At 42.0% G+C, this 21,867-nt stretch overlaps 1 non-coding gene and 1 pseudogene across 1 annotated transcript; both read right to left on the reverse strand.

Moving 5' to 3' along the window:
* Positions 1-297: 297 nt before the first annotated feature.
* Positions 298-1,419, reverse strand: LOC130841583 (aldo-keto reductase family 1 member B10-like; annotated as a pseudogene).
* Positions 1,420-12,506: 11,087 nt separating this feature from the next.
* On the reverse strand, positions 12,507-12,613 carry LOC130842820 (U6 spliceosomal RNA). The gene has a single exon (XR_009050593.1). It is a non-coding gene; the product is annotated as a U6 spliceosomal RNA (small nuclear RNA).
* Positions 12,614-21,867: the final 9,254 nt, after the last annotated feature.

The following is a 21,867-nucleotide window of genomic DNA, read 5'->3' on the forward strand; positions in this document are numbered from 1 at the left end:
CCCCCACTATTATTCTTTATTCTTTTAATCTTTGTATTCTCAGTGTTAGCAGAGTTCCCTGGTGATCAAAACAAATAAGTGAAAAATACTGTAATTTGCTTCTCTGAATCCTATCTCCTTGTGATAATCTGCTCCCAGTTGAACATACTAGATGCAACACTGCCTAGATTCTGGCCTGCAGCAGCGCCAGGCTCTATATGATCTCAGATTAGCTTGCCTAAAATAGGACTCTGGTGGAGAGAATCAGACTAGTGAACAGAGAACACCTGCTGGGCAATCTTATTGGGAGATTCAGCTTCAACATTCTGCACTGAAGGGATAAGCCTCCAAATGAGACAGAGGGTCCATGGTGCACGCCCTCCAGTTTCTCTTGAAGCTGAGTATGATCACCATCTCTTCATCATTCAATTTAACAGTCAAGGCCTAAAAGTTCTCAACAATGTATGTTGGTGTCACAGACTTGGGGATTACAACCACACTCCTTTGGATACAGAACCTGAGCAGAACCTGGCCTGTAGTTTCTGTGCTTTGCAGCAATCTCAATCTTGAGATCCTCCAGTAGGGAAGGGTCCTCTGGGTTGGCCCAAAGTTTATCCAAAGAGCCCAGAGGGCTGTATGGTGTGACAGTTATGCCCTTGGAGTAGCAGCACTGGCTCCATTTCTTCCGTATCAGGTACGGGTGACAATCTGATTAGTCACTGGTTTGTATTTCATTCTGGGCTTGTTCAATAGTTTTTGTGGATACACAACAAGGTCTGTAGAGCACAGAGAACAATATTCAATACCCTATGACAAACCATAATGGAAAAGAATATTTTAAAAAAAATAGAATGTATATATATGTGTAACAATCATTTTGCTGTATAGCAGAAATTAACATTATAAATCAACTATACTGCAATCTAAAAATTTAAAATAAAACAAATTAAATAAAGAGTATTTTAACCTGGAGGTCACTGAAGTTGAAGATTCCAACGGCTTTCACTGACTCCCTCATCCATCAGCTCCTCCATGGCCTCCCAGGCAACCAAGAATGTTACTTTACTGGCAAGGACACTGCCTTTATTGTCTCTAGAGAAGAGTCCTCCCCAGGCTATAAGCCTAGTGATGAAGATAAATGTCCAGATGGCCCAGTTTCAGATCCTTAAGGGTCTTCTGACAGGTTTCCTTCACTAGGTTATTTAAAAGAAGATGAGCCATAACTTGCTAATGATGAAGAGGTCCTCCTTCTTCACAACCTTCTCTTGGATAGCTTCCCCCATCTCATTCTTCTTCGAATAGACACAGGCACAGTGTGGTGATATCTGCATCAATGGCCTCCTTCACAGGCTCCTTGACTTTGCCTGGGGGAGACCTTCAGGTGTCCAGGCCCACAGCGGACATCTTGGCTTTGGTACTGAGCACCACAAAGGTGGCCATGGTCAGTGCAGAAACAGTTCTGAGCAAGCAGATAGGTACCTTGCGCCCTGGTTAAGGGGACTGGCCCTCAAGCATGGACTTTGTCCAGAAAGTTTACTTTTGTATTCCCCAGCACTTAACACGGAACCTGGCATGTCACAGATGCTCCATAAGTACAGGAGAATAAATGATGTTGTTCAAGATTAATTCCTCTATCCCTTCACTGCCCTCTTATTGCTTTAGTGACTGTTCCTTTAGACAATAGGATCTAGACTGTAAGTGACAGAGGGCAGTGCTCCCTAGTGCCACTCCAGGAAGTGCTAGTTACTGGCCTAAGCTGAGACAAAAAGCTTATACCAAAATGTAAATCTGATATGCTATTCAGCAGTGTTTAGTCAGGATGACTTTTTTTTTTTTCCATAGAAAGATCTTATTGAGGAAGAAAATTGCTTTCCCTTCCGGTACAGGCTCATCTCATAAAACAGTGTGTGAACTGGTACCTGTGGGCAGGCTGCATTGTGACCAGCACAGACACAGAGGTTATACGACTTAATAAAATATATTTTCCAACTTTAGCAAATTCATAGGTGAGAGAAATACACACTTTAAGACATAATTACAAAATTTTGCGTCAAGTCCTATAATAAAGAGTTGTGGGAGAGAAAACAGAATTGTGGGAGTGACAAGGAATTGTGGAAGTGACAAGGAACTGTGGAAGAGAATGGAGATTGTAAGAGCTGTACGGAACTGTAGAAAAAATAGGAAATTGTGAGAGAGCTGGGAATTGTAAGAAAGAATAAAAGACTAAGAACTGCTGAAGAGAATGAAGAATTTGGAGAGACAAGGAATCGTGGGAGCTGGAGAAATACAAGAGAAGCACTGGTTAAAAAGATGAGGAGCTATAGATTTGGAAAGGTGACTCCCTTTGCCAGGAGTAACCCTAAGTTCAGTTAGCAACTCAGAAAGAGTCGCTGATTTTAACTCTGCTGACCCCCCTGAGGTGTGACAGCAGCAGTTCCTATTATAGTACCAGGGACAGGCAAGCTCCTAGGCACCACCTCGTGTGTTCTAAGGCTGATATGATTATTTCAGACCATGTCCATTCTCCTCTCCTCACAGGGCTGGCTCGGCCTCAGTTCAGAAAGTTAGACGCAGTGGTTTAGTGCCTCTAGGCTTTGCTACACCTGAGACCCTACCCTTAGGAGCCCTGAAATGAGTGTCCCACACTCATTTTTCATGTCACTTTCAGTTGTCAGTCCAGAAAGAAAAGGAACATAGGTCTTTGCTCCGTGACATTTTCCCTCTTTTGTACTTTATTTTCCATTGAATGCTAGGAAATCTGCTCATTCATCAGGAAATGGCCCATTTATCATTTTTATGAATAAATGTAATGAGAATGCTAGTTTCAGCTTGGAAGTGTAATAAACAGAAATCATTGGCTTTGGAATGAAAAAAAAATATCTTTGCTCACCTCTGGCCAAGAGCTGAGGGCTTCCTATCGCTGCATTTATACATCGATGATTTCATAAGTGTTTTAAATTATAACCAGGGAGATCTGCGGGATCTAATTCAGGACTCTTTCACTTCTTGGTCTCTAATACTTTCCATATGTTAGTTTAGAAATGCTGTACCTCTCTGTTAACAGCCTTTCCCCCCTTAAAAAGCCATCAGTTTTTAAAGACAGGGATATTTTACTTTTTTCAGTGGGAAGGACATCGTCATGTTACAGATAATTACCTTCTCTGTGAGGTACTTTTGTGCCTATACATATCTATGGACTCTTTAAAGACTTTATCACCTTTAACTGAAAGCTGACCATCATAGAAAACGAACACCATTAAACTAACACCCCTTCCCAGGAGCAAATGAGTGAAGGTGACGTGAGAATTAGATTCTACATTACTGCAAACAGAAAGGCATTAGAGGAGAGAGACTCAGTAGAGTTAGAGGTGGAGTCAAGCAGGATTGTCACCACCCAGTGTTGATGGCAGCAGGCCAAGCATAAGATTTCATCGGTTAGGTAAAGGGAAAGGTCTAAATAATCCAAAGAGAATCACATTTTTATTGTTTTGTTGCATACTATAAGTTAATTCATTTTCTGTTGTTAAAAACTTGGAAAAAGTAGTAACACTTCCTCAGCCCAAAGTAATTCAAAGTGTTTAAGCCAAAAGTCAGTCTCCCCTTTGCCCGTGTGCTCTCGTCACTCAATATTCCTTCCTGGAGATAATATTACCATTTCCTACACAGAGATGATTCATTCTCAGAACGAACACATTCCTGAACCCAAACTGTTTTCCATTAATATTATTCAATATTCAATGTGGCAAAATTCCATTCCAACAAAATAATTTGCAATGACCTGAAATGATATGATCTGTATGTGTGTAGCCCCACAATGACTGTAAAAGGGTTAAGTAGTAAAACAGTCAGCGGGTACACTGGAATCAGACACCTGAATTATCACTGAGTCAGTGACTTCTGGGCCAGGGGAAACTTTTGGGGTCATTTTCACTCAGCACCTTGTTCTCCTGCACCAAAAATTCTTACCATTTTAACCCTCTTCAACAACTTCAGTCCAACTTAGACAGACGAAGCCTAGAAAGTCCTGAAATTCTGCAGTACAGAGACAGACAAAAGACATGCCAAGTAACTGGGGAATGGCAGCCAGCGTTTTCCAGCCTGTATCAAAGGTAATTTGCTGGAACTTCTCAAATCTGTGCTGTAACACTTAAGGACAGCAGAATCTAAATCTTAAAAACACAACCAATAAAGGATGTGCACTCTGTGAACAGAAATCTCAGAAGACTAAGACATTCTACAGTAAGTCCCCTATATACGAACCTTCAAGTTACGAACTTTCAAAGGTGTGAACGAGCTGCCACCCAGACAACACTGGGTTATTTTTTCAAGAGAGTGGATAGACTTGAACCCAGCAAGGAACCAAGACCTGCGCCATCCACGTCAGCCGTGAGTGAAACTGCAGCTCGCCCTCCATCTCCTGTTGCTGACGACCCTTCGGCTCTACCACCTCCCACCCCCTCTCCCTCCTCCAGTCAGTAACTCTTCTTGCCTGTTCACTCAATGCCAGCCCCTGTATGCTAGCTGCTGTACTGTACTACTGTACTTTGCAAGGTACTGTACTGTAAGATTAAAAAATGTTTATTTTTTGTTCATTTTTTATGTATTATTTGTGTGAAAAATATTATAAACCTGTTATAGTACAATACTATATAGCCGACTGTGTTAGTTGGGTACCTAGGCTAGCTTTGCTGGACTTACAAACAAAATTGGACTTAACAAATGTGCTCTCGGAACGGAACTCCTTCGTGTGTAGGGGACCTACTGTAATTGAGACAGAGCATCTAAATAAAAGAAACCATACCGGTAAGGCTGGCACAAAACGTCTCCCAGTGTGGGGACATGAGGCAAGAAGGCCCAAGGTTCATCATAAGGCCAGTAAACAGAAGCAAGAATCTGGATACGGCCATGGGTTAGTGTAGGTCTTCTATGAAGCACTCACCATGATAGGGATAAACATGAGAGAATTTTAAGAGGGGAAATGCCTGTGGGAGAAACAGGGGAGGGCGCTGGTAAAGGCTGGAGCTACTTCAATCCTCAATGTACATGTGACCCCAGTGAAGGAGAGAGGGAGGGCAGGTTGGTGGAAGCATCCTAGACTCCCGTGCAGACTAAGGAAGGGTCAGCAAAGCTGCTGGGATGTAATGGAGCCTAAGTCCACCAACAGAGGAAAGTGTGTCTCCCAGTGACAGGCTGCCTCAGTGTCCCATCATACTTGGTCACTGGCAGGGAGCACTGCATGGGAGGTGTGGCCTCAGCACAGATGCTGTGATGGATTTCAGAGCACAGCTGCTGAGGCCCTTAGTTAACCATGCTCCTTCAGGTAGAGGTCTGCAAGGTACATGCTTACGTACATTCTCAGGCTTTCCTGTTTAAGAATCAACCATTTTCATCTAAGGCAGACTTGGGAGTGATGTCACACCTAGTCCGTCTCCAGCCTTGTCTTGATCAAACTCTCTCTGTTCAAGTTCACTACAATCGGCCCTCTGTATCCACAGGTTCCAAATCCACAGAGTCAACCAACCATGGATCAAAAATATTCAGAAAAAAAAAAAATTCCAGAAAGTTCCAATAAGCAAAACTTGAATTTGCCAGACCCTGGCAACCATTTCCGTAGCATTTCCATTGTATTAGGTATTATAAGTAATCTAGAGATGATTTAAAGTGTACGGGAGGGGACTTCTCTCATGGCACAGTGGTTAAGAATCCACCTGCCAATGCAGGGGACACGGGTTCGAGCCCTGGTTCAGGAAGATCTCACATGCTGCGGAGCAACTAAGCCCATGCGCCACAACTACTGAGCCTGCACTCTAGAGCCCGCAAGCCACAACTATTGAGCCCACATGCTGCAACTACTAAAGCCTCTGCACTCTAGGGCTCATGCTCTGCAACAAGAGAAGCCACCGCAATGAGAAGCCTGTGCGCCACAAAGAAGAGTAGCCCCCACTTGCCACAACTAGAGAAAGCCTGCATGCAGCAACGAGGACCCAACACAGCTAAAAATAAATGAATAAATTTTTTTTTTTTTAAAAAGCGTACAGGAGGACTGAGTGGGTTATATGTAAATGCTGTTGAACAAATTGAAGCTGCAAAGAACAAAGAGCTTTACTTGGGGTTTTAGGAATTCCAACTCAGGAGACACAGATTTGGGTAAAACAAAGAGGGACCCTGGGAAGAGAAAGGGTCAGGGGCTTATAAAGGTAAAAGCCATGAGGTTGTTAAAGTTCTCTTGCAAGAATTTTGATTGGCTCTGATGCAAAAAGGAAGTATTTGTCCTTAAGGGATAGGCTGTCACAAGTTATTTAGGGTAAGGGTCCCATAAGTATCTTGAGTTTCTGGAATATTGTGCAGATGTTGTGGATGCCTGTTTTAAGACAAACAGTGGTCAAAAGTTCAGATTCCATCCAGGCTGAGATGAAAGTCCCACTTCCTCAGTGGCCTCCCGGATCCATTTTAGAGAGCTCTCTTGGCAATACTGACTCCATTTTGATTTTCCTTCCACAATAAAACACTATTTTATATAAGGGACTTGAGCATCCATGGATCTTGGTATCCAAAGGGGTGGGGGTGGGATGTCCTAGAACCAATCCTCTGCAGATACTGAGGGACAACTGTATTTAGAAAACTGTATATAGTTCATTTCCCAAGAGTGGGTTTAATTATTCTGTTATTATGATAGCTTTAGTAAAAGAACCTTTTTAAGTATTGTTAAGAGAATTGGACTGGTGAACTTTAACTGGTGATTGAAATCAAGTTTCTGGTGCTCAGAAGAGGTAGATCAAGGTAACAAATGCTCTGTACAACCTGAGTCCTGCCAAGGCTGGCATCTTTGGGTGTGTAAACACTGTCTAAGCACCTGTAGGGCAGAACAGTGGCATGCTCATGAAGGAATGGTTAAGACTTCTGGCCAAGGTCGAAAATGAAGATTAAAAAAAGATTAGTCCCCAGGGGTGAGAGAGAATCCTCCAACTCTGCCAAATTGTCTTTGGTCTGCTTAACAAGGGCTCGGTGTGACCACCACAGGGCTTCAGCAAAATCCCTTTCGGCAGAGGAACAGGAATGCTCCATTTGCATATATATGGGCTACAGTTTGTCTCCTGTTTCATGATTTGTTCTAGTGTAGCAGAGGTAGAGATAAGAAAACTCAGCACAATTGTGCAGAGTACAATGCCTGTCTGTGAAATTAAACCCCTGGGGGGGGGGGTGGTTTCTGCACCCAGTGGTGGGCCGCCTTCATCCACACAGCGTCCCTCACATCTGTAGAGTGGAAACTCAGAACCAAGTCATCAAAACACCAGAAAGTTTCTAACCTCAGTGCTTTCACCAAAGTTTTAAGAAACACTGCCCAAGACTCCTTTCTACATCCAGAGCCATTTTGGAAGAATTCTCAACCATAGCAAGAAAAGAGGTTTCTGGAATTTGTGGTCTTCTACTTATTCATTTAAATTTTATTTTAAAATTTTCTATTTGTTTAAACTTCTAATTTTTGGATAGATAAAATTCACAAGTACAAAAGTACATATGCCATGAAAAACACACCCTGTTCCTTCTCTGCCCAACAATGACGGCTTGTGTGACCCCTTATCTCCCTATGCACTCCCTCATTCCTGCTCTTATGCTTTACATTTGCCAATAAAGAGTGAACCCACGAAACTCTAGATCCCCACATTCAGACTCTAATAAAGGTAGAACCCCACGTCTGTGCTTCTTCCTCCTCCTCTCTCTACCTACGACCTCCCTGTGTGACTCTTGGGCGTGTCAGGTACCCTCCAAGATTTGTGAGTAATAAACCTTGTTCTTCAGAGTTCCCTAATGATTGTTGCTAAGGTACATCCTGTAATCTTAAGAACCAAAAGGGCTGATCCAGCCACAATATTGGCTCTGGTCCGTGAAGTGTCTGTGGGGGCTGCCACAAGTAATGTGGGCTCAGGTGAGTGCCTGAGGCATTCCTAGCCAACAGCATCACCAATATCAAAAGGCTGACATGACACAACAGAGCCTGGAACATCTTCTAATACCAGATAGCAAGGACACTCTCAAAAGCATCCAGGATCATATCAAAAGACTCAGGAACCAACCTGATGAGGCTCCCACTGGCCAAATAGGAGCTCTAAGAATGATAATTGCCATGGATTGAGATCCATCAATATACTTACTAAATACATGAGTTCACAATAATATTTAGAATGATGATGATGATAATTGTCACCTGATAGGAGGACAGGACACCAGTCTGTAGTCTAAAAAAGTGATAAAGAAAGAAAGTGAATCAAAGCTTTATCCCACCTTTCCTCTATAAACTATACCAGCAGGTAATAGTAAATGAGGAAAATCTTTCTCTATAAAAGTATTCCAACTAATAAATGAAAAAGAAAGGATAAAGTTCAAAAATAACCATTTTGCAACCCCTGATGAATACACAGATATAGGCATTAGGCATCAGTGGCTGGTGACATCATCAAAACAGAGAAAAAGAGACATTGTGGACCTCCTGATAGGAAAACACATCACCATCCTATAGTCCTGCCAAAGGGAAATGACCTGAGTCTAACAAATCTCAGGATCCAGATGCTGAATTGCAGGAAATATGGAGGACAGAGGAACATATTGAGCTGCGCCAAGAGTGCTATGATAGTTATTTACTGCTGTGTAACAAATTACCCCAAAACAGTGGCTTAAGACAACCACTCACACTTATACTCACAGTTTACCTGGGTCAGGAATTCAAAAGTGTTTTAGGAAGGTGGTTCTGGCTCAGGGTCACATATGAGGCCACAGTCAAGATGTTAGTTGGGTTGGGAGTCATCTGAAGGCTTGATTGGGGCTGGAGCACCTGCTTCCAAGGTGGGTCATTCACATGGCTGGTAACTTAATTCTGGCTGTAGGTGGGAGACCTCAGCTCCTCCTCACACAGGCCTCTCCCAGGCTGCTTGAATGTCCTTGTGATGTGGTGGCTGACTTCCTGCTGAGTAATCCAAGGGAGAAAAACAGAAGCAGCACAATGTCATTTATGATAAAACCTCAGAAGCCACACACTATCACTTTGGCTGTATTCTGTTGGTCACACAGACCAACCTTGATATCATGTTGGATGGGACTATACAAGCGTATGAATGACAGGAAGTGCGGATCATTGGCACCCGTCTTGAAAACTAGAAACCATGTGTATGCAATCAGCAAACTCTATGCTGTGAAAATGCCACCGTTCAATTAGTCTATGATCTTCCTCAGATAAATTCTAAGCAAAATAAAGGAATGGGCAAGGAACTTATAGATTGAAAGAGACTTAAAAGCCATCAAGTTTTAAAATATTAGCCAAACTATATAATATCTAGGTACATGTATCTGGGTAACAAAACTATTAAAAATTGCAAGGAAGGGATTAATAGAAAAGCCAAAATGGTTACTCATGGGGAGAGGGTGGGAAGAGACCAGGATTTGACCCAGTAATGGTTACAAGCACAACGGTGCTTATAACTTACAATACTTCACTAAGACACGTATTTGCTTCATGTGATTTCCTGTATCTGTGTTTTATTTTACAATAAAAATTTAAAAAATAGAAATCCTAGCCCTGAGGTACTATGTTAAATCATCCTAAAGACATGTGTTGGACTTTGTACAGAAGTCACAGTTCCTTTGAATACTAGATATTAGGAGGCCAGGACACAAGTCTTTTTTTTTTTTTTTTTTTAATGAATTTTTTCAAAAGTGCAAAAGGAGATGCAAGCATGCCAACATATTTACATTTCTACAGTTTTTTCTCCCACCACTCTTCAATGTAGTAAAGATAAGAAATTTCAAATGAATTCTCATGAACTATGCAAGCACAAATATTCTCTCTTTCCTCAAAACCAGATCATTGTACTTGAAATGGGAATAGGAAACTGAATGTGATGGAATGTCCTTAGACCCACCTTTCATGAAAGGAATTTTCATTGCAAGTAGCACCAGTATTCCAGGCCTGCCTTTTGAATGAAAGAGTGAAATTCATCTCCCCCTACCTCCTCTGTCACTAAGCTATAGCTTTCCGAAATATTAACAGAGATAACCGCCCAGCTAAAGATGTAGGTTCTCATGTCCTGGCTATTGTAAATAGTGCTGCAATGAACATTATGGAAGCAACCTAGATGCCCATCAACAGATGAATGGATAAAGAAGATGTGGCACATATATACAATGGAATATTACTCAGCCATAAAAAGGAATGAAATTGAACTATATGTCATGAGGTGGATAGACCTAGAGTCTGTCATACAGAGTGAAGTAAGCCAGAAAGAGAAAAACAAATAGTATATGCTAACACATATATATGGAATCTGAAGAAATGGTACTGATGAACCCAGTGACAGGCAAGAGTGGAGATACAGAAGTAGAGAATGGACTTGAGGACATGGGGCTGGGGTGAGGGGCGAAGGGGAAGCTGGGACGAGGTGAGAGAGTAGCATAGACATATTTACACTACCAGCTGTAAAATAGCTAGTGGGAAGTTGCTGTATAACAAAAGGAGATCACCTTCATGGGAGATGCCTTGGAGGGCCAGGACGGGGAGGGTGGAGGGGAGTCGCGGGAGGGAGGGGATATGGGGATATGTGTGTAGATGCAGCTGATTCACTTTGGTGTACCTCAGAGACGGGTACAAGAGTGTAAAGCAAATATATTCCAATAAAGAGTTTAAAAAAAAATGTAGGTCTTCATAGTTCCTTATAAAGCCTGAGAAAAAGAAAAAAGAGAACATACTACCCTAATCCCAAGTCATTACTTAGCTATTGAAGCTAAAACAAAATCAAATCCAATCAAAACTCATCTTGTTTCTTAAATGAAAACGATTTTGCAACGGAAATCAGGGTTATTTTTAATGGTGAGTGGCTGAGTGAATTGCTCCCTTAGGGTATCTTTGAGTTTTCTAAAAGCTGTTACCAGTTGGGTGCCACTCATTTTTTGGTGGAGAGAGGCCAGTTTTTGATCAATGTCCCTTCAACCAATCCCGGAGTCAGATGAATTCCCTGTGCGCTTACCTCCCTGTAATGCCCTACTCTCATTTCCAGGAATGTTTTTAAAACTGGATAGCAAGAAGGAAAGAAGAACCCTAATGAAAGTATCTCTGGGATGCTTGGGGGCTGGGTCAAAGTAGAAGGAATTTCTGGAGCTTTTTCAGGCGTCTGTCAGGAATGATCTGAGCGTGTATTACCTCCACAACAAACTGAGGGTTTTGCTGTCCTTTTTTCTTTTCTTTTTCTCTTTTCCTCCTCATCCTTCTCCTTTAATGTTTTAGAAATTAAATTTTATTACTATGCATTGGTTCAGGGACCTCAAGGCATGTCAAATTACCAGCACCAGGTGGGTAGTTTCTTTATCTGTATCATTTGATAAGAGTGAATGTCATTCACATCACCATTATGATATATAAATTTAACTTAAACGAATTCAGTAAACACAGAAAATATTTTAGGTGTCAGATTTTTTTTTTTAGGCATTAAATATACAATGTCAGTAGGATATCTTTCCATCAATGGCATTTTGAGCAGGGCTTAGAGGTATAGAAGTGGATTCTCAAACCACGGGGCACCTCCAAAGGTCAAGGATCTAAAGGAACAGATGGAATCTGGAGTCTGACCAACAGACTATCTTACCTGTGTCCAGAGACACGTGAGTAGGCAGAGGAGGGAGGCTGCCTGCTAGGAATGCCTCTCTGTTCGCATCTCCCGCTTTCATCAGCGGCTGCCTCCGCCGTGTTGGGACGAGCTAACTGGAAAACCCATCGCAGGACTGATTAACTGGAATGACAGAGGAGTGGCACTCTGGGTGTGTTCACTGGGGAGTATCGTTTGGATTTCACTCTTTGAAAATTTTTCTTAAAAAAATATATTTAGGGGAGCTAGCTCAAACAGTACCTGTTCTATCCATTGCTCTAGTTAGCACTTCTCCAAGGAGTTTTGCATCAGAACCACCTGGTAAGCGAGTTAAGAATACACACACGGGACTTCCCTGGTGGCGCAGTGGTTAAGAATCCGCCTGCCAATGCAGGGGACACAGGTTCGCTCCCTGGTCCGGGAAGATCCCGCATGCCGCAGAGCAACTAAGCCCGTGCGCCACAACTCCTGAGCCTACGCTCTAGAGCCCACAAGCCACAACTATTGAGCCCATGTGCCACAACTACTGAAGCCCATGCGCCGAGAGCCTGTGCTCCACCACAAGAGAAGCCACTGCAATGAGAAACCCACGCACCACAATGAAGAGTAGCCCCCGCTAGCCACGACTAGAGAAAGCCTGTGTGCAGCAACAGAGACCCAACTCAGCCAATAAATAAATAAATAAATTTTTTTAAATAAATAAGAAAAAAAAAAAAAGAATATACACGCATGGCTCCATCCGAGACAAGGATTCATAGGTCTAGGGTGACGTTGAGGCAGTTTGTGGAGGAAGCTCCCTAGGTGGTTTTTTTTTTTAAGCTCTTTATTGGAATATAATTGCTTTACACTTTTGTACCAGCTTTTGAGGTACACCAAAGTGAATCAGACGTATTTATAAAAAATATGGAATGCTTCACGAATTTGCATGTCATCCTTGCGCGAGGGCCATGCTAATCTTCTCTGTATCGTTCCAATTTTAGTATATGTGCTGCCGAAGTGAGCACCCTGGGTGGTTTTTGTGTCTGCTCCTGGTTACCCTCTCACTACAACCATTCTCTATGAGGTTCCTACCCTAACACACATGAGGGATTCACTACTGGCTCACTGTTTAGTAAATCTGGGGACAAACATTCTAGAGTCCTATAATGGAAGAGAATGTAAAAAAGAGTATATATATATTTATATATGTGCATAACTAAATCACTTTGCTGTACACCTGAAACTAACACAACATTGTAAACCGGTATATTTCAATTAAAAAAAAATCCTAGAGTCCTATCAAATCTCGAGGGAGGATGGCAATGGGGAGGTGTTTATGTAGTTTGAAAAGATCCCCAGTTGATTCAAACATTTGAATCATCTCCTCACTTACACCAAGAACCACAGCTCTACAATTTATCCTTGGATTAAATGATCCATCAGAAAAGATTTTTATCTAGACAAAAATATTTTGATCCCCAAGCCCTTTGCCTAAGAATTGCTTTTTGGAACTTTCAGAGTTGTACATTTCCATTGGCCTTACTAGAAGAACACACATATCAAACTTGTCTGCTTTTCATGGGGTCATTGATGAAGTCCTTGGTCACTTTTATACTGTTCTCTTTGCTAGGACCATGGAGAACAGAACTCCTTAAGAATTAGTTTATGCTTTATGGATGCTGGATCATGTAACTGCCTGTGTTTCTCTGTCTTGGCTGCTTAGAAGCTCAGAACCAAATATATGGCCACAGCATAGATGTTGAGCAGTTCACTCCATTTTCTTTTGCCTAATTTCTTTACTTACTTTGAAAGTTAACCTTATGTTTAAATATTATTCCAATTAAGATATACTTGTAACAATACATTTGACACAATGTATGAGAAGTATACATGTAGCAATCAATATATTATGATGATTGATAAATTTGTAGCAGTTGAGTTAATACTTGGTAATTTTAAAAGAATATGGTTGATTACCACTGGGGAAAATAGAGTCCAGTAAGTGTTCAGTCAGTGGCCTTTCCAAATGGTTTTCATCTAGGGTCTCCCAAAAGGGGATCACTTAAGGAAACTGAGGCATCTTAATGCCTTTTAAATCTGGAATAACAGGCCTGTTTGCTCAGCTGCACCCAAACTGATGATCCTTTCTAGCTTTCCAGGGTTCTCGCAGATGTCTGATTCATCACTGTCTCTAGCATTTTCTTGATATTAATGGGGAGCCCAGAAACAAACAATTTTGGGGATAAAAAACTTTCAATTTTTGCATATATACACACATACATATACACACACACGTACGTTATATAAAATATATTTTAAGAAAAATGACCTTTTTTTTGGCTGCGCCATGTGGCATGCAGGATCTTAGTTCCCCAAACAGGGCTCGAACCCACGCCCCCTGCATTGAGAACTTGGCGTCTTATCCACTGGACAGCCAAGGAAGTCCCAAAAATAACATTTAAAAAGGAGCCATTCCACTTTATCAATTCTTCTATTCCTTCTTATTCCTATTTCCTGACTATGGTGGTACGTATTTTATATGGTACAAGTATTTTCTTTACAAATAAGAGAATGACCGTTCTATAAATAACTGCTTTGAATCTGGGCATATTTTCTTCTTTACTCTGGTGAGATCTTTTATAATATACCATAAAATGAGGCCCCAATTTCCTCAGCCTATAAAGTATCCAGAGGCATTCAAAGCTGCCTTCACAATGCTGGAAACCATACCATCTGAGACCAGTCCCAAGAGGAATGGCCTGGGCCTCACATATGGGGAAGCTGTTAAAACTTCATCCCAGAAGTGTTCAGTTCTCCTTCACTCTGGAAATCCTGCTTTCACGTGTACGAAATGTGTCCTGGTGGAAATAGCATGTGAGCTGGTTGGGGGCTGCTGAGACCCTGTGAGTGGATGGCAAGGGCAGCAGGGGGTTGGCTGGAAATAAAAGAAATGGAAACTAATGAGCTTGTACTTGACAGTGATTGCTGGCTTAGTTGTTTCTAGCTCGCTTTCATTCCATTCAGAGAACTGGTCTTAATAGGCAAGTTGCCCTCAGAGGGTTTGGAGAATGATCAGAAAGAAGGATCCAGGGGCATAATTAGTGAAGAGAAAAGAGTGCAAACACCACTTTGCTGCACACTTAGATGCATGCTGGACGACAGAACTCTCTGCAACGATGCAAATAGTCTCTGTCCGTGCTGTGCAGTATGGTTGCCACCAGCCACATGTGGCTACTAAACACCTGAAATGTTGCTAGAGCAACACAAGAACCAAATGATTTTATTTCATTTTAATTACTAGAAATTTAAATTGCCGCATGTGGGTAGTGCCTACTCTATTAGAGAGCGTAGCCTCAGACAGTTTCATGAGGATAATGGAGTAAGTTTTGGCTCACGTACGTGCAAAATGCTAGGCCTGTTCAGTACGTACTTCTTAGCTACTTTCTGCTTCTAAGGCTGTGGTCCCTGAGGATTTGTATTGCTCAAAATAAGTGTGTCTACGCTCCGGCTTGTCCATCTCTGTCATTCTTGCTATCGGTTCCTCCTTTGCAAATAAACTTGTTTTCTTTCTTCCCAGCCTGCTTCTTGCAAAGAATGCCAGAGAACAGGGCTGCCTGCCAGCACTCGACCCCAAGGCTTAACTCAAGAGGTGGAGAGCCAGTCCCTCAGGGAGGATTTGCTGAGACAGATCCCTCGAGCAGAGGGCTGGGGCCATCTGCCTTGACACGACTCGGCTACCTTCTCCAAACAAAACGTCAGGTGAATTTAAATTACTTACAGATGAGGAATGCAGGTCAATGGCAAGGGTGAGAGCCTGAACAAATTGCAAGCTTGACAACAGCTACTTCTAGTTTCCCTTGAGCTGGGCTGTGTGGTAGTCGACCATCAATATAGGACCCTAAATTTGGGTTTGCTCGCTCAGTCGCTTTAATGCCCCACAAGCGGTAACTCTGGTGTTCTTAAGCCCAATGAGGAACTTGGCCCAAAACACAAGCCATGGTAAACCATCGTGACCACATTACAGTTCTGATGTGGATCCCAGCAGGGCCCCCGAAGCCCCAAATCTGATGGTAACAACTAAACACTAGACCCAAAGTGCATGAAAAACAATAGTGTGTATCTATCAACACAATGATTAAAGAACAGAGATTAGTGGTTACTATACGCCAGGCCCTAAGCTGGGAGCTGGAAATACAGAAAGAAAGGAAACCAAGCCTCTGCCTTTGAGTTGCTCACCATCTAGTAGAAGAAATAGCAGAAAAGACCCAAATATTGTAATAGACTGTGGTAAGGACTCTCATAAAAGAGTGCGTGAGATACTGTGACAGCACATCGAAGAGCCTAGATTCAGCCTGGGACTTCAACAAGGGGGGCTTCCTGGAGGTGGTAGCATGGGAGCTAGACCTGAAAGTAGAGGAGGAGTTTGCCAGGTGGGCAAGGTCATTATGGACAGTGGCATTTGTCCAAAGGCATAGAAGCAAGAAAAGCTTGGTATATCTAGAGTAAGTCAGATGGTATATCCTGACCCTCAGTGTGTAAAGTATGCTTATTTAATGACTCAGGCCACACAGAATTACTTAAAGTAGAAAGTCAAATGAAACTCTTTGCTCCAAATTCCATGTCCCAGAAACAGCCACTGTTAAACTGTTCGATGTATCCTTACAGACTATATATAGCGGTGATAAATAGTGCTCTGCACAGAGTAACTGTCCAATAAGGTTAGTTCAATAAATGCTGACCTCCTGTGCCCGCATGAACACATATGTATGGGACAACCACAAAGTCCAGATGTAGGGTCCTTCATCCTCTAGCAAACACGCATTTCTCCACGTGCTCCTGGACATCTTTAATTTCCAAGACTGGAAACCATCAAAGGGAGCCTCAACAGCTGGCTCAAAGTCTTTATTGTTGGGAAACCATCTTGGGCACAGAGCTTTGAGGCTCCTGGGTGTTTTCACTGAGCAGTTGGTTTTAGAACATCCCACCCAAGAATCTCATCCTGTTGAAGGCTAGGCCCCATTTGAACCATGGAGGGCAGACAGAGGACCATTCCAGAAACAGTGAATGGATGGATTTATTGTTTTACTGGTTGTGATTTATATAGACTGGCTGGCTATTGGCCCTACCCACAGGATAACACAAAGGTAAGTAATTGTTTTTCTTCGTACTCCTTAGACCTCAGCTGACTACTGTAGTTTCTTTGATAGCTTCCCTCTTGGAGAATCAAGTGCCCAATGAAATCAGGGTGATGCACACTTGCTTGGCATTCTATTTATCCAAGTAGCAAGAGGATGCAAAAACCCAGATCTGGATATACTGAGAATTATCTGGATCTGCCACTTGGCTGGTATATAAAATGTGCAAATGCATAAGATGGATTTCAATTTTAGAAGGAAAGTTCTTAAAAAATGGATACAATGTACATACGTGTAATCAGTTAACCTACCATAAGTAAGCCACTGAGAATCTTAACTCCCAGTTTAACTAAGTTGACAAGAAAAGAATGCAATGGGGAGTTGTGGGCAGGTTGGGGTTAGGGAAGGTGGGGTGGCATGGCTACAACTACAGAAAAGTGAACCAATCCACAGGGGCAAGGGGTGTGTGTGTGTGTGTGTGTGTGTGTAAGAGAAAAGCATTATTTTGTCCATGTAAATGATTGTGAAATCCAGTAGGATTTGCACTACTGTTTATCCTGAAGAAAGAATTCGATCACCTAACTAAAAAGGAATCAGAGGATAGTGGTACCTAGGAGATGATCACTCAAAACCCATTCTCACTGAGGTCTCCTCTGGGATGAAGGCATTTCTATATCAGGAAGAGAGATACATCATTTGCTTTGACATGCCCTCATTGACCCTCTTACGTGATGGTACCAAGTCTGTAATATAATCCTTGAATTTTAGGTTGCAATGATGTCTCCGTGGTCTCTGAGCTGTTATGGAATAGAAATCAAAAGGAAAGGGAAATAACCCAAGCTCTGCCTCTCATCAGCTGCATGGTCTGTGGCTTATTAATTTTGTTAAGAACCCTACGGATTGGATGTAAAATTCCCTGTAGCAAAATATTACATTACTATGGATGAACCTTAAAATCATTCTGCTCAGTGAAAGAAGCCACATACAAAGACCACATGTTGTATGATTCCATTTGCATGAACTATCCAGAAAAGGCAAATCTACAGAGACAGAAAGTAGCTCAGTGGTTGCCCAGGGCTGAGGGTGGGGTAACTGCGAATGGGTAGTAGGGATCTTTGGGAGGTGACGGAAGTGGTCCTAAACTGCATTGTGGGGATGGTGGCACAACTCCGTACATTTCCCAAAGATCACTGCGCTGTACATTTCAAATGGGAGAATTTGATGGCATTTTTGAAATTATACCTCAATAGAACTGTTAAAAATCCACACTGCCACACTCCACTATCCTGAGCATCATGACGACTTTCTCTTGGGGCTCAGTGACATTGCTGCGGCTCAGCCCAGCCCTTTCAGCTGCATGCCTTTTTGCCCCTTGATCACCACCTTCAATTTGTAAAATGCACACAGTGAATGCAGGGCGATTTGGGATACTTTGGGGAGGGGTGGGCACTGAAAACATGTCTCTGATGCCAGTTAATGTGATTTATTGTGAATTTCCAGTACCCTGGTACTACCACCATCATTGTCATCAGTTTATTGGCCAAGTAAGATAAGCACTGGAAAATAAAATTCCTTCTGGCAGCTGCAAGCTGATTTGGGTTCTCTTTGAGTCTTTAATTCAGAGTTGGCCAAATAATTGCTCACTCTAGCCCTTCTCCCATGTGGGGCTGGATTTTTTTTTAAGACCTAATTTTTTTAAAGCAGTTTTAGGTTCATGGAGGAAGGTATAGAGAGTTCCGTATACTCCCTGGCTCCACACATGCACAGCCTCCCCCATTATCAACACCCCCACAAGAGTGGGACATTTGTGACAACTGATGAACCTACACTGACACATCATAAACACCCAAAGTCCATAGTTTACACTAGGGTTCATTCTTGGTGTTGTATGTTCTATGGGTTTGCACAAATGTATAACAACATCTGTCCATCATTACTGGGGCTAGATTTTGAGTTTAACACTACTGGAAAATGCTGGGCTTTCCTGGAAAGATAGCATTGTGTCTATTGAGAGTCATAACGTGTCTGATATGCATGGCTCTCCTAATCCTATTCCCCTTTGGAGGCCTGCCAAGTAGATACAGCTGAACCCGTTATGAATTTGGAAAGACTTGGGGAGAATTCTGGTGGCCAAATCTCACTATATTGTCCCACTGTTGTTAAAAACTGTAACTGCTGCTTGGAGACTAAAAATGATCTGTAGAAGCTATTTGGTTCTTCTTTACTTTGATGTGATTTGTCAAACTTTTTTTATATTCTTGTGCATAATTTTACAGTGCATAAGAAATAAGAGATTTCTTAAAAAGTTAGCATGGCTCACTAATAGCAAAGATTATGTGCCAGAACTCATTTCACAGCAAATGAAAGTATTTGATAAGATAAGCAGTTTTAAGCCTTCTTTGGGACCCCTTGGCACAACCTTAATTTAACCCAGCAGATGTTTAGATGGTGCTTAATGCTTGCCTTTTCTTAGTGATCTGAAATGTTTAGTAATAGCTAGAAGAATTGTTTTTTTTTTACTTAGTCGTTTTTGTTTTAAAACACTCTTGATTCTAATCTCATCAAGGTGGCAATCTTGAGCATGTGCTGAAATAATGGTTTTGTAGGGGCTCCTAAGAACCAAAGGCCTCTTTCAGTGTCTTTGAGACCAAGTCAACCGTCAAAACTGAGTGGTCTAATATATGTATAGCTGAATCATTATGCTGTACTCCTGAAACTAACACAACATTGTACATCAACTCTACTTCAATTAAAAAAAAAAAAACCTCACCTGATAGGGGTATGGAGTTAAGAGTTACAAACTACTATGTATAAAATAAATAAGCAACAAGGATATATTGTACAGTACAGAGAAATATAACCATTAGTTTGTAATAACTTTAAAAGGACTATAATCTATAAAAATATTGAATCACTACATTGTACACCTGAAACATAATATTGTAAATCAATTATACTTCACTAAAAAATAAAAATAAAAACAGAAAAAATAATATAAAATTGCAACTCCCCCCACCCCCAAACTGAGCACTTTAAAAAGTCTTACTTACTTACAGGCCACCAAGTTGGCCTGCCAGTTTCCTAGAGCTGTGCAGAACAGAGACAAGCATAGCAGGCAGCGTGAGCTTCTGGTTTGTATCAGTTTCTCTTACCCCTCAAGTCCCATAGGGTGATATGCAAGAGGGCCCAAGGGCCCACTGTAATGTAGAGGCTTGGTGTCAAAGCTGAGGAACACCAAGTTTAGGAAACCCCCAATCACTTAAGCGGACTGCAAGTGAACCTGCCCAACCTTTGCCCTGGAGGGGGACATTATCTTTACTATCCTGGTCAGGAAATAAATCTGCCCTTGGCCTGAGAGAGAGACACTATCTCTGTATTCCAAGACTGGTTGCTATACACGTGCCGCAACATGTCATATTTTAGATTCCACATATAAGTGATATCCTATGATATTTTTCTTTCTCTTTCTGACTTACTACACTGAGTATGATCATCTCCAGGTCCATCCATGTTATTGGCTGCATCAGGTCTTCGTTGCTGTGTGCGAACTTTCTATAGTTGTGGAGAGCGGGGGCTACTCTTCACTGCGGGCTTCTTATTGTGCTGGCTTCTCTTGTTGTGGAGCATGGGCTCTAGGTGAACAGGCTTCAGTAGTTGCAGCACGTGGGCCCAGTAGTTGTGGCTAGCAGGCTCTAGAGCGCAGGCTCAGTAGTTGTGGCACATGGGCTTAGCTTCTCCGCAGCATGTGGGATCTTCCTGGACCAGGGCTCAAACCTGTGTCCCCTGCATTGGCAGGCAGATTCTTAACCACTGCGCCACTAGGGAAGCCCTCCAATAATTCTTACATTATAATAGACCATGCATTTTTCATCATATCACAGAGAAGTGTGATCTGATCCAGATGTCACCATGCTCTATTTTGTTTTTATGAATGACAGGCATTTCCACATTACATATAAAACTAGCGGAAAAGGGAAATTATTCACAGAAGTGTAAGGGAAGGAGACATTCAGTACAATGCCAAGTTCTGTTCCTGACCCCTTGTGCTATACGAAGCCTTCCTCAGCCATGTCTTCCAGGTTTCCTCTGGAGGGGACTGCTGAGCACAGCTGGCCTCCTTGGGGGTTTGGGGATGTGCTAAGTCAGTATTTCATACCTGAAAACAGACAGCTTACATTTTTCTTATAACAATAACTTAAGGGACAATGAGACGGAATATTCCTCCTGAGGAAAGATCACAACACCACCTACAGTTTTGCCAAAGACACTGAACTTGAGCCCATTCAGACCTTTGGATCCAGATGACAGCAGAAGGGAATAAAGAAAACCAAGGTCAGGGTTGCACCACCCAAGAATAGAAAATAGCAAAATCCAGACACTGAGAAATGGTGTGAGTCAAACGGCCTTCATTTTTCAACAGATAAATTATAAGAAGGGGATAGAGAGGAATCTATGGATTCAAAGACACAAAAGACATACCAAATTTTTAAAAATAAGCAAGACCAAACTACAATGTCAAGGGAGACACTGTGTGATAAAATGGTAAAGAAACTCAAGGAAGTGATTACTATTAAAGTACAGTGGTTCCTCTGGGGCTGTGCCCGAGATGGGCACTGGGAGGGCTGGCACAGCTCAAGTTCTTGACCTGCATGGTGGTTACAAGGGTGTTTATCTTATGAAAATTCATTAAGCTATGTTTTTGTTGTGTGCAGGGATTTGTATCTGTATTGTAATTTCATGGTAAAGATTGAGAAAGAGAAAAGCAGTGCCTTATCAACTAGGCTTTGATGTTTCTAGAAGCTGGCCTGGTCCTCAGAGCTGGGTCTGGGTGTTTTCCTGAACATAAATATTGCACAGAGCATCAACGTCAGACAAGACCACTCCATGACCAGGATGGATCAAGACAAAAACAAGACCATCCTGTAATCACGTATGAATACAGAAGACAAAACGTGAGCATTGTAAGGTCACAAAAATGACCAAACGTTCTCTTCTGGCAAAAATGATGACTGCTGCTTCTACCAACTATCGCTTTGGCCTTGATGTAGTTCTTCTGCCTTATAAATAAGATTAAAATACCCAATCATGGAATTACCCCCACTCAATCACAGTATCTACTCTAAAGCAAAATACCATTTCCTTAA

Source organism: Hippopotamus amphibius, chromosome X (assembly GCF_030028045.1).
Source record: "Hippopotamus amphibius kiboko isolate mHipAmp2 chromosome X, mHipAmp2.hap2, whole genome shotgun sequence".
NCBI lineage: Eukaryota > Metazoa > Chordata > Mammalia > Artiodactyla > Hippopotamidae > Hippopotamus > Hippopotamus amphibius.